At 43.2% G+C, this 12,224-nt stretch overlaps 1 pseudogene; it reads right to left on the minus strand.

The window, feature by feature from the left end:
• Window positions 1-8,941: 8,941 nt before the first annotated feature.
• Window positions 8,942-12,224, minus strand: part of LOC133385756 (nucleoprotein TPR-like) — a 36,517-nt pseudogene continuing 33,234 nt past the window's right edge.

Here is a 12,224-nt window from a genome sequence, read left to right on the forward strand (position 1 = left end):
AAATGTTGACGGGAGCAGGCCTTCGAGCCCATACAACGCCTTTGTTACAACAACTCCACTGGCTGCCGCTTCGCTTCCGGACTCAATTCAAAGTGCTGGTGTTAACCTTTAAAGCCCTACATGGCTTGGGCCCTGTCTATTTGTCTGACCAGTTGTCTCATTATGAACCTTCCCGTTCTTTGAGGTCCTTGGAAGAAATACTTCTTATGATCCCTCCAGTCTCACAAGTTCACTTGTCAGGAAACAGAAATAGGGCATTCTCAGTTATAGCTCCTAGTCTCTGGAATGCTTTACCGATTGAGGTTCGGTTGGCTCCTTCACTTGCGGCATTCCGCCGTCAGGTGAAGACATTCCTTTTTCGGGTTGCGTTTAACTATACGTAGAATAGGAATTTTAATAAATCATGGTAACGAGTATATAATTATTTTATTTTTTAACTGTATTCGATCTATGTAGATTTGGTATCTTATTGTTTTATTCTTTTTTATGTACTGGTATTAGGTTGTTAGCGGCTCTGAGTTTCTGGGAAAAAAATAGAGCGGGCTAGAAATATTTTAAATAAATAAATAATAAATTATTAAGATGGAGTATCAACCAACAGGGGGCAGGATTGCAGATATACTTACTAAGCCACTTCCTAGACACCACTTTCAACATCTGAGAAAGAATATGAATCAAGTGGACTTGAACACTCATTGTTAAGAAGAAATGTTGGGAGTAAAGTTCCAATGCATGCTACAAGTGATCTCGGGGGGGGGGGTGATAGACAGAAAGGAAAAATATTCTTCCCTCTGCTGATTCCTCCTCTAAAGTGTTTGTGGTTTTGCAGGATTTGCTCCTCCCTCTCATCCCTTCTCTTCCTTTCTTTGTTCTCAGTTAGAAACGGCTTCCTGAGTGCACGGTGCATGGCTGCTTCAGCATATATGACATTCTCTGTTTCTGATAATAAACCTTAGATTTCTCTATTCTTTCAACTATCAGTCTTAACAGACCAATTAATAGGTATTATAGAAAGATACTCACACATTCTGTCCATCATTGCTCTTTCTGGTGGAATGGAGAAAACCAGTGGGATACGGTTATCCCTGGATATAAAGTATATTGGAAGGACAGGGAAGGACGTATTGGTAGTGGAGTCGCTCTATACGTGAAAGAAGGCATTGAATCCAGCAAGCTCGAAACCCCAAAAGAGGCAGACTCCTCCACAGAATCGTTGTGGGTGGTGATACCATGTCCCAGGAGGGACTTAATACTGGGAACGATCTATCGTCCCCCTGATCAAAATGCTCAGGGAGACCTTGAGATGAGATATGAAATTGAGGAAGCATCCAAACTAGGAAATGTGGTAGTAATGGGTGACTTCAACTACCCAGACATAGACTGGCTGCATATGTGTTCCAGTCATGACAAAGAAGCAAAGTTTCTAGATATTCTAAATGACTATTCCCTAGACCAGTTGGTCATGGAACCGACCAGAGGGACGGCAACCCTGGACTTAATCCTCAGTGGGGACCAGGACCTGGTGCAAGATGTAAGTGTTGTTGAACCGATTGGGAGCAGTGACCACAGTGCTATTAAATTAAACATACATGTAACTGGCCAATTGCCAAGAAAATCCAATACAGTCACATTTGACTTCAAAAGAGGAAACTTCACAAAAATGAGGGGATTGGTAAAAAGAAAGCTGAAAAACAAAGTCCAGAGGGTCACATCACTCGAAAATGCTTGGAAGTTGTTTAAAAACACTATATTAGAAGCTCAACTGGAGTGCATACCGCAGATCAGAAAAGGTACTGCCAGGGCCAAGAAGATGCCAGCATGGTTAACGAGCAAAGTCAAGGAAGCTGTTAGAGGCAAAAAGTCTTCCTTCTGAAAATGGAAGTCTTGTCCGAATGAAGAAAATAAAAAAGAACACAAACTCTGGCAAAAGAAATGCAAGAAGACAATAAGGGATGCTAAAAAAGAATTTGAGGAGCACATTGCTAAGAACATAAAAACCAACAACAAAAAATTCTATAAATACATTCAAAGCAGGAGACCATCTAGGGAGGCAATTGGACCCTTGGATGATAAGGGAGTCAAAGGTGTACTAAAGAACGATAAGGAGATTGCAGAGAAGCTAAATGAATTCTTTGCATCTGTCTTCACAGTGGAAGATATAGGGCAGATCCCTGAACCTGAACTAACATTTGCAGGAAGGGATTCTGAGGAACTGAGACAAATAGTGGTAACGAGAGATGAAGTTCTAAGCTTAATGGACAATATAAAAACTGACAAATCACCAGGCCCGGATGGCATCCACCCGAGAGTTCTCAAAGAACTCAAAGGTGAAATTGCTGATCTGCTAACTAAAATATGTAACTTGTCCCTCGGGTCCTCCTCCGTGCCTGAGGACTGGAAAGTGGCAAATGTAACGCCAATCTTCAAAAAGGGATCCAGAGGGGATCCCGGAAATTACAGGCCAGTTAGCTTAACTTCTGTCCCTGGAAAACTGGTAGAAAGTATGATTAAAGCTAGATTAACTAAGCACATAGAAGAACAAGCCTTGCTGAAGCAGAGCCAGCATGGCTTCTGCAAGGGAAAGTCCTGTCTCAGTAACCTATTAGAATTCTTTGAGAGTGTCAACAAGCATATAGATAGAGGTGATCCAGTGGACATAGTGTACTTAGACTTTCAAAAAGCGTTTGACAAGGTACCTCACCAAAGGCTTCTGAGGAAGCTTAGCAGTCATGGAATAAGAGGAGAGGTCCTCTTGTGGATAAGAAATTGGTTAAGAAGCAGAAAGCAGAGAGTAGGAATCAACGGACAGTTCTCCCAATGGAGGGCTGTAGAAAGTGGAGTCCCTCAAGGATCGGTATTGGGACCTGTACTTTTCAACTTGTTCATTAATGACCTAGAATTAGGAGTGAGCAGTGAAGTGGCCAAGTTTGCTGATGACACTAAATTGTTCAGGGTTGTTAAAACAAAAAGGGATTGCGAAGAGCTCCAAAAAGACCTCTCCAAACTGAGTGAATGGGCGGAAAAATGGCAAATGCAATTCAATATAAACAAGTGTAAAATTATGCATATTGGAGCAAAAAATCTTAATTTCACATATATGCTCATGGGGTCTGAACTGGCGGTGACCGACCAGGAGAGAGACCTCGGGGTTGTAGTGGACAGCACGATGAAAATGTTGACCCAGTGTGCGGCAGCTGTGAAAAAGGCAAATTCCATGCTAGCGATAATTAGGAAAGGTATTGAAAATAAAACAGCCGATATCATAATGCCGTTGTATAAATCTATGGTGCGCCGCATTTGGAATACTGTGTACAGTTCTGGTCGCCTCATCTCAAAAAGGATATTATAGAGTTGGAAAAGGTTCAGAAGAGGGCAACCAGAATGATCAAGGGGATGGAGCGACTCCCTTACGAGGAAAGGTTGCAGCATTTGGGGCTTTTTAGTTTAGAGAAAAGGCGGGTCAGAGGAGACATGATAGAAGTGTATAAAATTATGCATGGCATTGAGAAAGTGGATAGAGAAAAGTTCTTCTCCCTCTCTCATAATACTAGAACTCGTGGACATTCAAAGAAGCTGAATGTTGGAAGATTCAGGACAGACAAAAGGAAGTACTTCTTTACTCAGCGCATAGTTAAACTATGGAATTTGCTCCCACAAGATGCAGTAATGGCCACCAGCTTGGACGGCTTTAAAAGAAGATTAGACAAATTCATGGAGGACAGGGCTATCAATGGCTACTAGCCATGATGGCTGTGCTCTGCCACCCTAGTCAGAGGCAGCATGCTTCTGAAAACCAGTTGCCAGAAGCCTCAGGAGGGGAGAGTGTTCTTGCACTCGGGTCCTGCTTGTGGGCTTCCCCCAGGCACCTGGTTGGCCACTGTGAGAACAGGATGCTGGACTAGATGGGCCACTGGCCTGATCCGGCAGGCTCTTCTTATGTTCTTATGTTCTTATGTTCTTAACAAATAATAATTTTAAAAAGCTGCTCAAACTAGCAACTACACCCTTCTCCTGGCTAGTTACAAAAAAATGTGCTTTGAGGTGTGGCGCTCAAGAAAACAGCTGCGAGCATGCTCAGATTGCCCTTCAAGGCAGCCCTAGTAGGCCTGTATTGAGACTGCTAGTTAGTCCTCACAATGAAAGATGGAATAAGGGCCTTCTCAGAATAAGCTCGAACGCTGGCAGTTTTCACATGGTTTTACTACTCAGTTTTCACATGGTTTTTCTCTCTTAGAAACACATGGAAGGAACCTTTTTGCCATAGCTATGATTTTGGATTAGGATTGGCTGAGTGCTACAGAGACCTGAATGGCCAGGGAACAGTAGATTGACAGAAATGTTTCCAGAGCTTCTCTGTGTTCAAATGGAAGTACTGTATAAAATGTTAGACATGGGAGAAGAGTGAGGAAAGGTGCATGTCCTTGAGACTGGCTCCTATTTACAAATATCTGTACCAGCTCTTAGTTATAATCTTTCCCATTTATTTCAGACATTCCTTGAAAGAAGGTAAGGCTGAGTCAGATTTAAACTTGTGCAACGTCCCTTCCAGCTCTAACACTAAATTGCTAAACACATCAGAATAACCTGGGACTAGATCTACGCAAACACATGCATATGTACACACCTGTGGGCAATATCAGTGCTTCCCCAATGAAGCTTTCAAGAATGAATACTAGTAAATGAATGCATAAAGCTATTACTTGAGCATGACTAACTACATTGTGAAAAATGATTCTTATGGCAGACAGGAAGGCACAAATAATGTCATAGTGTGACAGCTGAGGCTATAGTCGTGTTTATAATTGTTGTGTTGGACCTCCTTTTTATGATAAATTATCATGCCTGAAATTCTTGTGACATACGGAGACTAATAAAATGGGAGAAAATGACAAGGAATGCAGTCATTGCTATTTATCAAATCCTCATGTCAGTGTGTTCTAGCACAGCAACAAGGAAACTCACATTTGCTGTGTGATTTCTTCTTTGGCGTAGGGATTCACACTAGAGTTGCCACAGGAATGTTTACTTTAGTATAAACAAGTTTAGACAACAATAAAAAACCCAATGTGAAGCAAAACATCTGAGAAATTTGGGGGGAAGCAACAACAACAACAAAAACCAGTGTTTTTCAATAAACTTCTCAAGGAGATTCTGAAGTGCTATAGCTATAGTCCCGTGTACTGTTTTTGAATGCTTTAATTAGATATAAAGGTGTTCAATCAACTCTGATTTTATAGCATTAAATGCTGGATCTCAAAGCAACTGTTAGCCCTTTCATTTCTCCTTTTGTATTCATTGCTTGTAGCTGGCACAGATGTCTTCACTTTAAATAATTCCTGGCTACCTCCCTGCAGTTTGATAGTAAGTTTTCATTGCCACCTATCATCGTAGAGAGAAAAGTATTTAGTAAAACCTATAATACCACTGGAGCAGAGGAAGAAAACAGTTGGCAAACTGTGTGTGCTCCCTATTATTACAGTGAAATAAAAATCACAATACTTAGTTTCATATCTATACAGTATTCCTGGGTGAGATTGGCATGCTATTTTACTCTCAAGTGGTCTCGTTTTCTGATGACATTACTATTAGTAAGCATGAAAATAAGGATACGACTTAGATTAATTTTCATTCTCTCTCATTTTAGAGTAACTTTTCAACCCAATTCAATTCTAATTTTCTATTACATTTCTGTCTCTCTTGTCATTTTTCTAGGACTGTTGAATTTATTTAAGTGTCTTACCTGGCCACTCAAACTGTTTCAGATCAATGAAATTCATTACACAAGACTAGCAACTGAAGTATGGAAATATATTTACATTGATTTGGTTGTAACTATAACTACAGCTGGGTGAATACTGAAGGCTATATGCATAAGCATTCATTCACATATGAAGTGCCATTTGATTCAATCATCTGTGCATTCATGGAGTTCTTTTGTGGGAACTCTCATGTGAGTACAAACTTGTTCACTTATCATATATAGCTGCTTGCAAGCTCAGTTGTTCTTTGTGGAAATCCAACTGCACACAGTTGTAGATATTTCCTGCAGGATGTTAGGAAAAGGTTTGGAAGGGAAAAAAACCTAGATGAATAATGGAAGCAAAATTCAAAATGCAGATTTTAGAATCAAAATTTGGACAGCAAAAATGGTTTCAGCCAGTAACTCTAGCATTCTCCACCCCACCCCTAAGGAAACTGTGTGTGTGTGAGAGAGAGAGAGAGAGAGAGAGAGATGGTGGTGGTGTGTGTGTGTGGAGGAGAATATGTGAACTTACTGTGTGTTCTTGATTACTAGTGCTGTACCAAAAAATTCTCCTGCATTTTTTTATTATTTCCCATCAAATAATGACAAAAGAAATTTGATTCACAAAATATCAAAGAGAGGAGAAATGTTCATTAAAATTCTTATGGGTCAGGTGAAGGATTTTTGATGCACTTATTTTATTTTCAAGGTTGGATGTTTGTGGGAGCCTTTTCTTTATTCTGCACGTCATTTCACTAGAGGGTCTGCACTCAATTCAATTCCAAGGGAAGATGTCATGAGGTAACCATTCCCATGGGGCTTTTCAGATAAGGAAGCATGGGCGACTAGGAAGGCTGCAGAGTGCTGGAGAAATGTTTACAGGGAAGAAAAACACATGCATGAGACCTTGCAAGGAAATAGTGACCTCACAATGCCACACCCACTAAAATTCTAAAGTGCTCAGAGAATGAGGCAGAAAAACAGAAGCCTCTTTCACAAAGTAAGAACACTTTTGAGAAACTGGAGGACAGATTTTGGCACAAAGTTATCAATTGCCAAGCGATTTTTGGCAGTTGATCCAGCGTGACAATTGAACTGGATCAGTAAATATGGATCAGAAAGTCAAACAGTAATGGAAGGAGACAGCATCTAATAGGTGAAATTTTGGAGGTCCAGTTATGGCTTTTCAGAAGTGGTTGCTGAGGTGGAAATTACAGGAAATCAGAAAAATAGCTCAATGTGAGAATAGAAGGATTTTATATATATATATATTATGTATGTATATTTGTGTTTCTTTACATGTCAGAGTACCTTGGAGATATGCAATAGCATGTTAAATGTAGTCTTCTATGTCAGTTAGCTAAAGCTGAGAAACTTGAAATTACAACTGGTAACAGCTAGCAAAGCATTTTATCATTTGCAAGTGCAGACAAATAATTTGATTATCATTTTGACTACTAATAATGAGTCTCCAAAGTAGGTACAATGATATATTATGCAGGCTTACTAATTCTCATTCTCTTATTTAATATATAGCCGTGTTATATGCCAGTTTTGTGGCTTATTGTTTTACTCAGTGTGCTATGGGGAGGAGATTTGTGGATATATCAAAGATGATGGAGTGGTTTGGGTTTGACATTAGGAAGATAAATAGAAAGCAGCTGTCCCATAAGCCTCCTATGTGAAGAGACTTATATGCCTCAAGAGCTTCCTAAACAGGTCAGAGGTCTCAGTATCATGTTTGCCCATTGTGCTACTGGCACCTAGGGTCCCATATGAGACCTACAAAATCCTCTTGGTGAACACTGGACAGAGTACAATTGTCTAGAGTAAACAGTACAACCATCTGCTCTCCATCTTATTGATAGTTGAGACATTTGTTCTCTGCATGTACACAGAGTATAATTTGAATTCAGGTCTGATGAGTTAGTTGTTACTTTCAACCAGAGGGGCATTCCATTGTTCAGATGTGTCTCTGCAACAGTACATGCAGTGACTTGCGACAGCAGAAGAATTCTTAATAAAAGAGCAGTAAAAGGGAGGGAAAATCAGGTACATGTAAAGAGTTGGGGTGAAGGAAAGCCAAAATGTAATGCACAGGTCTTCACAGCTTGTGACACATTAAGCCAAAAGCAGCTTACAAGCCTTCCTGTGAAACAGGAAGGGGAAAAATAAATTCAAAGGTCAATAAATCCAGGATGTTCAAAGAGAAACACTGCAAAGTTGAAAAGTTAGTTAACAGCACTGAGAATTCAGAAACTCAAACGTTTCATTCCTCGTCAATCTGATAAAATGCTTCTCTTGGATTCTGTCTTTTTACTGTTGTCAGAAGACATACTAAGGGCAAAGGAATAAGCAAGAAAAAATCTAGGTGGCATGCTATAAAGAAATGGCATGTGTCTCATTGGTCCATTGTTGGATAGCTGAGGTCATAATTTTTATTAACCATTAATACTAGGGGTGTGTATTGCTGTGTGGGTATCCCAAATAATGAGGTGACTTGGAGTGATTTGGGGTAGCCTTTCATGTTATTGAGTTGGATTACCCTGTTAAAAGGTGTGTTGAATTTAATCAGGTAGTTCCCAATCTTCCAAGTAGCTCTGTTGCCTGATTTTTTCCATAAAATTTTTTTTCCAGTGCCTGCAAGGGAAGAGGACCATCACCGCCCAGGGAGGGAGAGCCATCTGCCTGCTTTGCTGCTGCTGCTTGGCTGGCGTCTCTGCTCTCTCCTTCTTGGGCTCCTGCTCTGCACGTGGGCACCTTGCAGGACCAGGCTCCAGGTACTCAGCCAGCTGTGCCTGATACTGTTCCACCTGTCCCTTCTCTGGAGGGGATATATAAGCCGGCTGGCTGAGGGGGCTTGGGAGACCCACTGCCTGCAAGGGAAGAGGACCATCACCGCCCAGGGAGGGAGAGCCATCTGCCTGCTTTGCTGCTGCTGCTTGGCCAACATCTCTGCTCTCTCCTTCTTGGGCTCCTGCTCTGCACGTGGGCATCTTGCAGGACCAGGCCCCAGGTGGCGTTATACGTGGGAAGAAGAACGGTCTTAGAGCTGGCGTTTGGGCGCACAGAATACGGGACTGTGTCTTCTGTGTGGGTTTGAAGTGGATGAATGGGTGTTATATGAGTGTATGTTGTGAGTGAATGTGTATTTTTATGTATATGAGTTTTTTTTTGTTTTTTTTGTCAATTTCTCTAGTTTTTATTAATAAAAGACAATGAAATGTTCATACACCAATCCAAATTCAAAATTAAAAAACTGCTTTAAGCTTGGCAGCCATGACACTAATACAGGATAAGAGCAGACTAGACAGTACGCACCGTTTAGCATTTGTACATAACTTAGTTAATATTGCCTCTGTTCAGGCCTCCTCTGCCACCCATGGCATGAGTTATACCCCTCTGTCTGTTAAACTGATGACCACGAACTCCAGTTCTTAAGGTTGGTGGCTGAAGTCTTAACTCGCCGGAAAGGCTTGGGATGATTACTGCTTGTGTCTGCAGATGAACTAGAAGGAGGATCTTGACTGGTTGAAGGGAGATCTGACTCATCAGGAGCTTGAGATGATGATTCTTCTTGCTGGCTATCTATTTCTAGACCAACCTCTGAAGTAATTCCTTCTGACTCTGACTCTACAAAAACTTCATCACCATCATCACCTGTTCCAGATTCTGAAGTAGTTGATAAGTTACCAGTGGATGTTGTAACCATTGGGACTGACTGGGAAGCATGTTCTGAAGCATCAGCAGTGGAACTTTCCGTAAACACAGACACAGGTGCTGCAACCTGCAGTGGAGTTGTTGGGACACTACGACCTCCTGATTCTTCTTCGTGGGCAAGGAAAAGTGGTGTTTCATACATTCCTAACCCTCCTTGTGATGCAAGTTGGCCAAGATCTGACTGGCCGGAGGTTTGTGGCATATCTTCAGGAGGTCCAAACCGGAACCTAGGAACTCCAGCCACCTGAGGGGAGTGAATTGCTTCTGCAAAACCATCTGTACGATGAGGTACCACCAATGTTGGGGTGCTTGGAACAGTCCTGTCCTCATCATCAAAAAAGTGTTGCTGCATGCCACCTATGCCAGGGGTTAGCTGAAGTCCACGACCTACAGACTGCCTCCGTGTCATCTGGATTCTCTGTACTGGTGGTCCCAGCTCCTGTGGTGGAGCAGGAATAGCGTGAATAGTCAGTCGTGGAGGCAATGGGTGGGGCCGAGTTGGATGTGGCACCTGTCTCTCTGAAGCAGATGTTGGCTGCTGTTCCCTTGGGCTTTCCTGAGAGAACGTAGACTCTGCTGCACCTGTGCTCCCACAATTCTGAGAGTCAGCTGCTCTCTGGCTGCTTTCACCTCCAGCAACGCTCTCTTCAGTTTCTGTACTGGGATCCATTCCATCAGCCCCCTCAGCATCATCTGCTTCGTATCCATCGTTACCATCAACACTCCCAGTGCCTTCATTGCTATCTTCACCTTCATCTCCCATTCCTGTGTCTTCATCATCATCGTCGTCGTCATCTTCCTCCTCATCTTCATATTCTTCTGCTTCCCCATCATTTTCCTCATCCTCATCCTCTTCATCATCACTGTCAATGACAATGACGTCATCTCTGTTGCCCTGGCCATCCTGGGATGATGCAGTATTCTGCTGATCTGATTGAAGATCTATAGTTTTTTGTATTTATAGTTTATCATGTGCCTCGGGAAGAGATTTTATCATCAAGAGGGGAGACCTGAGGGGGCCCCAATTGCCGTAGTGACGGGTAGAGGGAGGTATGGTGATATGAGAGGGACGTGCCAGGTAAGGAGAACGCGGCCCAGACATGTAGTGGCTGTGCCGCGTTCTGGTCCTTCTCATACCCGCAGGGTTGTTGGTTGTCCTATCAGCCAACTCTCAGATCTCCAGTTGCTGCTTTTTAATGCCAGATCGGTACATAATAAAACCTCCCTCGTCCATGATTTGATTGTGGATGTGGTGGCCGATCTGGCATGTATAACCGAGACCTGGGTGGGCGAACAGGGAGGAGTTAGTCTCTCCCAGCTCTGCCCACCGGAGTATCTGGTTCAGCATCATGGTAGATCTGAGGGTCGGGGAGGTGGAGTTGCTGTGGTCTATAAGAGTTCCATCTCACTCACCAAGCACCATGTCCATGCAATCACTGGTCTGGAGTGTTTGCACCTTGTGCTGGGCCAGAGGGACAGACTGGGAATCCTTTTGGTGTACCGCCCACCTTGCTGCCCAATGGCTTCCCTAACCGAGCTGACGGAAGTGGTCTCGGAGATACTGTTGAGATCCCCCAGACTATTAGTACTGGGAGATCTCAACATTCGTGCTGAGGCTACTTTGTCTGGGGCAGCTCAGGACTTCATGGCCGCCATGACAACCATGGGGCAGTCTCAATATGTTAGTGGCCCAACACATACATCGGGGCATACTCTTGACCTGGTCTTTGCTACTGGACATGGGGATAGTGATCTGGATGTGGGGAGTTTTACATCTCTCCCGTTGTCATGGACAGATCATTGCTTGCTGAAGTTTAGACTTTCAGTAGCCTTTTCCCTCTGCAAGGGTGGGGGACCTATTAAATTGGTCCGCCCCCGGAGACTAATGAATTCTGAAGGTTTTCAAAAGGCTCTGGGGGGTTTTCCGGCTGATAAGACTGGCGCTCCTGTCGAAGCCCTGGTCGATCTGTGGAATATAGAGATGACCCGGGCTGTTGACACGATCGCTCCTGCGCACCCTCTCCTATGTAGAGCTCATACAGCTCCTTGGTATACTCTGGAGCTGAGAGCGATGAAACAAGACAGGAGGCGGCTTGAGCGGAGATGGAGACAAACTCCCGACGAATGCAATTATGAGCTGGTTCGTGCTTCTACTAAGCTCTATGTAGGAGCGGTGAGGGTGGCAAAAAAACAACATTTCGCCGCCACTATTCAGTCATCTCTCTCACGCCCACGGGAGCTTTTTAAAGTGGTTCGTGGCCTACTTCATCCAGGCCTACAAGATACGGCAGATACATCGGTAGCTCGATGTAATAAATTTGCTGAACACTTCCAGCATAAGATCTCATGCATTCGCTGGGACTTAGACTCCTATTTAATAGCAGTTAATCCTACTGAGGTGTCCGGAGCACAGTCTTGTCATGTTTTGTTGGATGAGTTTCAGTTGGTTCAGTTCGAGGACGTGGACAAGGTGCTTGGACAGGTTCATGCGACCACTTCGGTACTGGATCCTTGCCCCTCTTGGCTAATTAAAACTAGCAAGGAAGGAACAGTTGGCTGGGCCAAGGAAGTGATTAATGCCTCTTTACGAGAGGGAGTGGTCCCTGGCTGTCTGAAAGAGGCGGCAGTGAGACCACTCCTGAAAAAACCTTCCTTGGACCCAGAGGATGTCAGCAGCTACAGACCAGTAGCCAATGTTCCGTTCCTGGGCAAGATCCTGGAACGTGTGGTTGCTGACCAGCTCCAGGCACTATTGGATGAA

Source organism: Rhineura floridana, chromosome 5 (genome assembly GCF_030035675.1).
Source record: "Rhineura floridana isolate rRhiFlo1 chromosome 5, rRhiFlo1.hap2, whole genome shotgun sequence".
Lineage (NCBI taxonomy): Eukaryota > Metazoa > Chordata > Lepidosauria > Squamata > Rhineuridae > Rhineura > Rhineura floridana.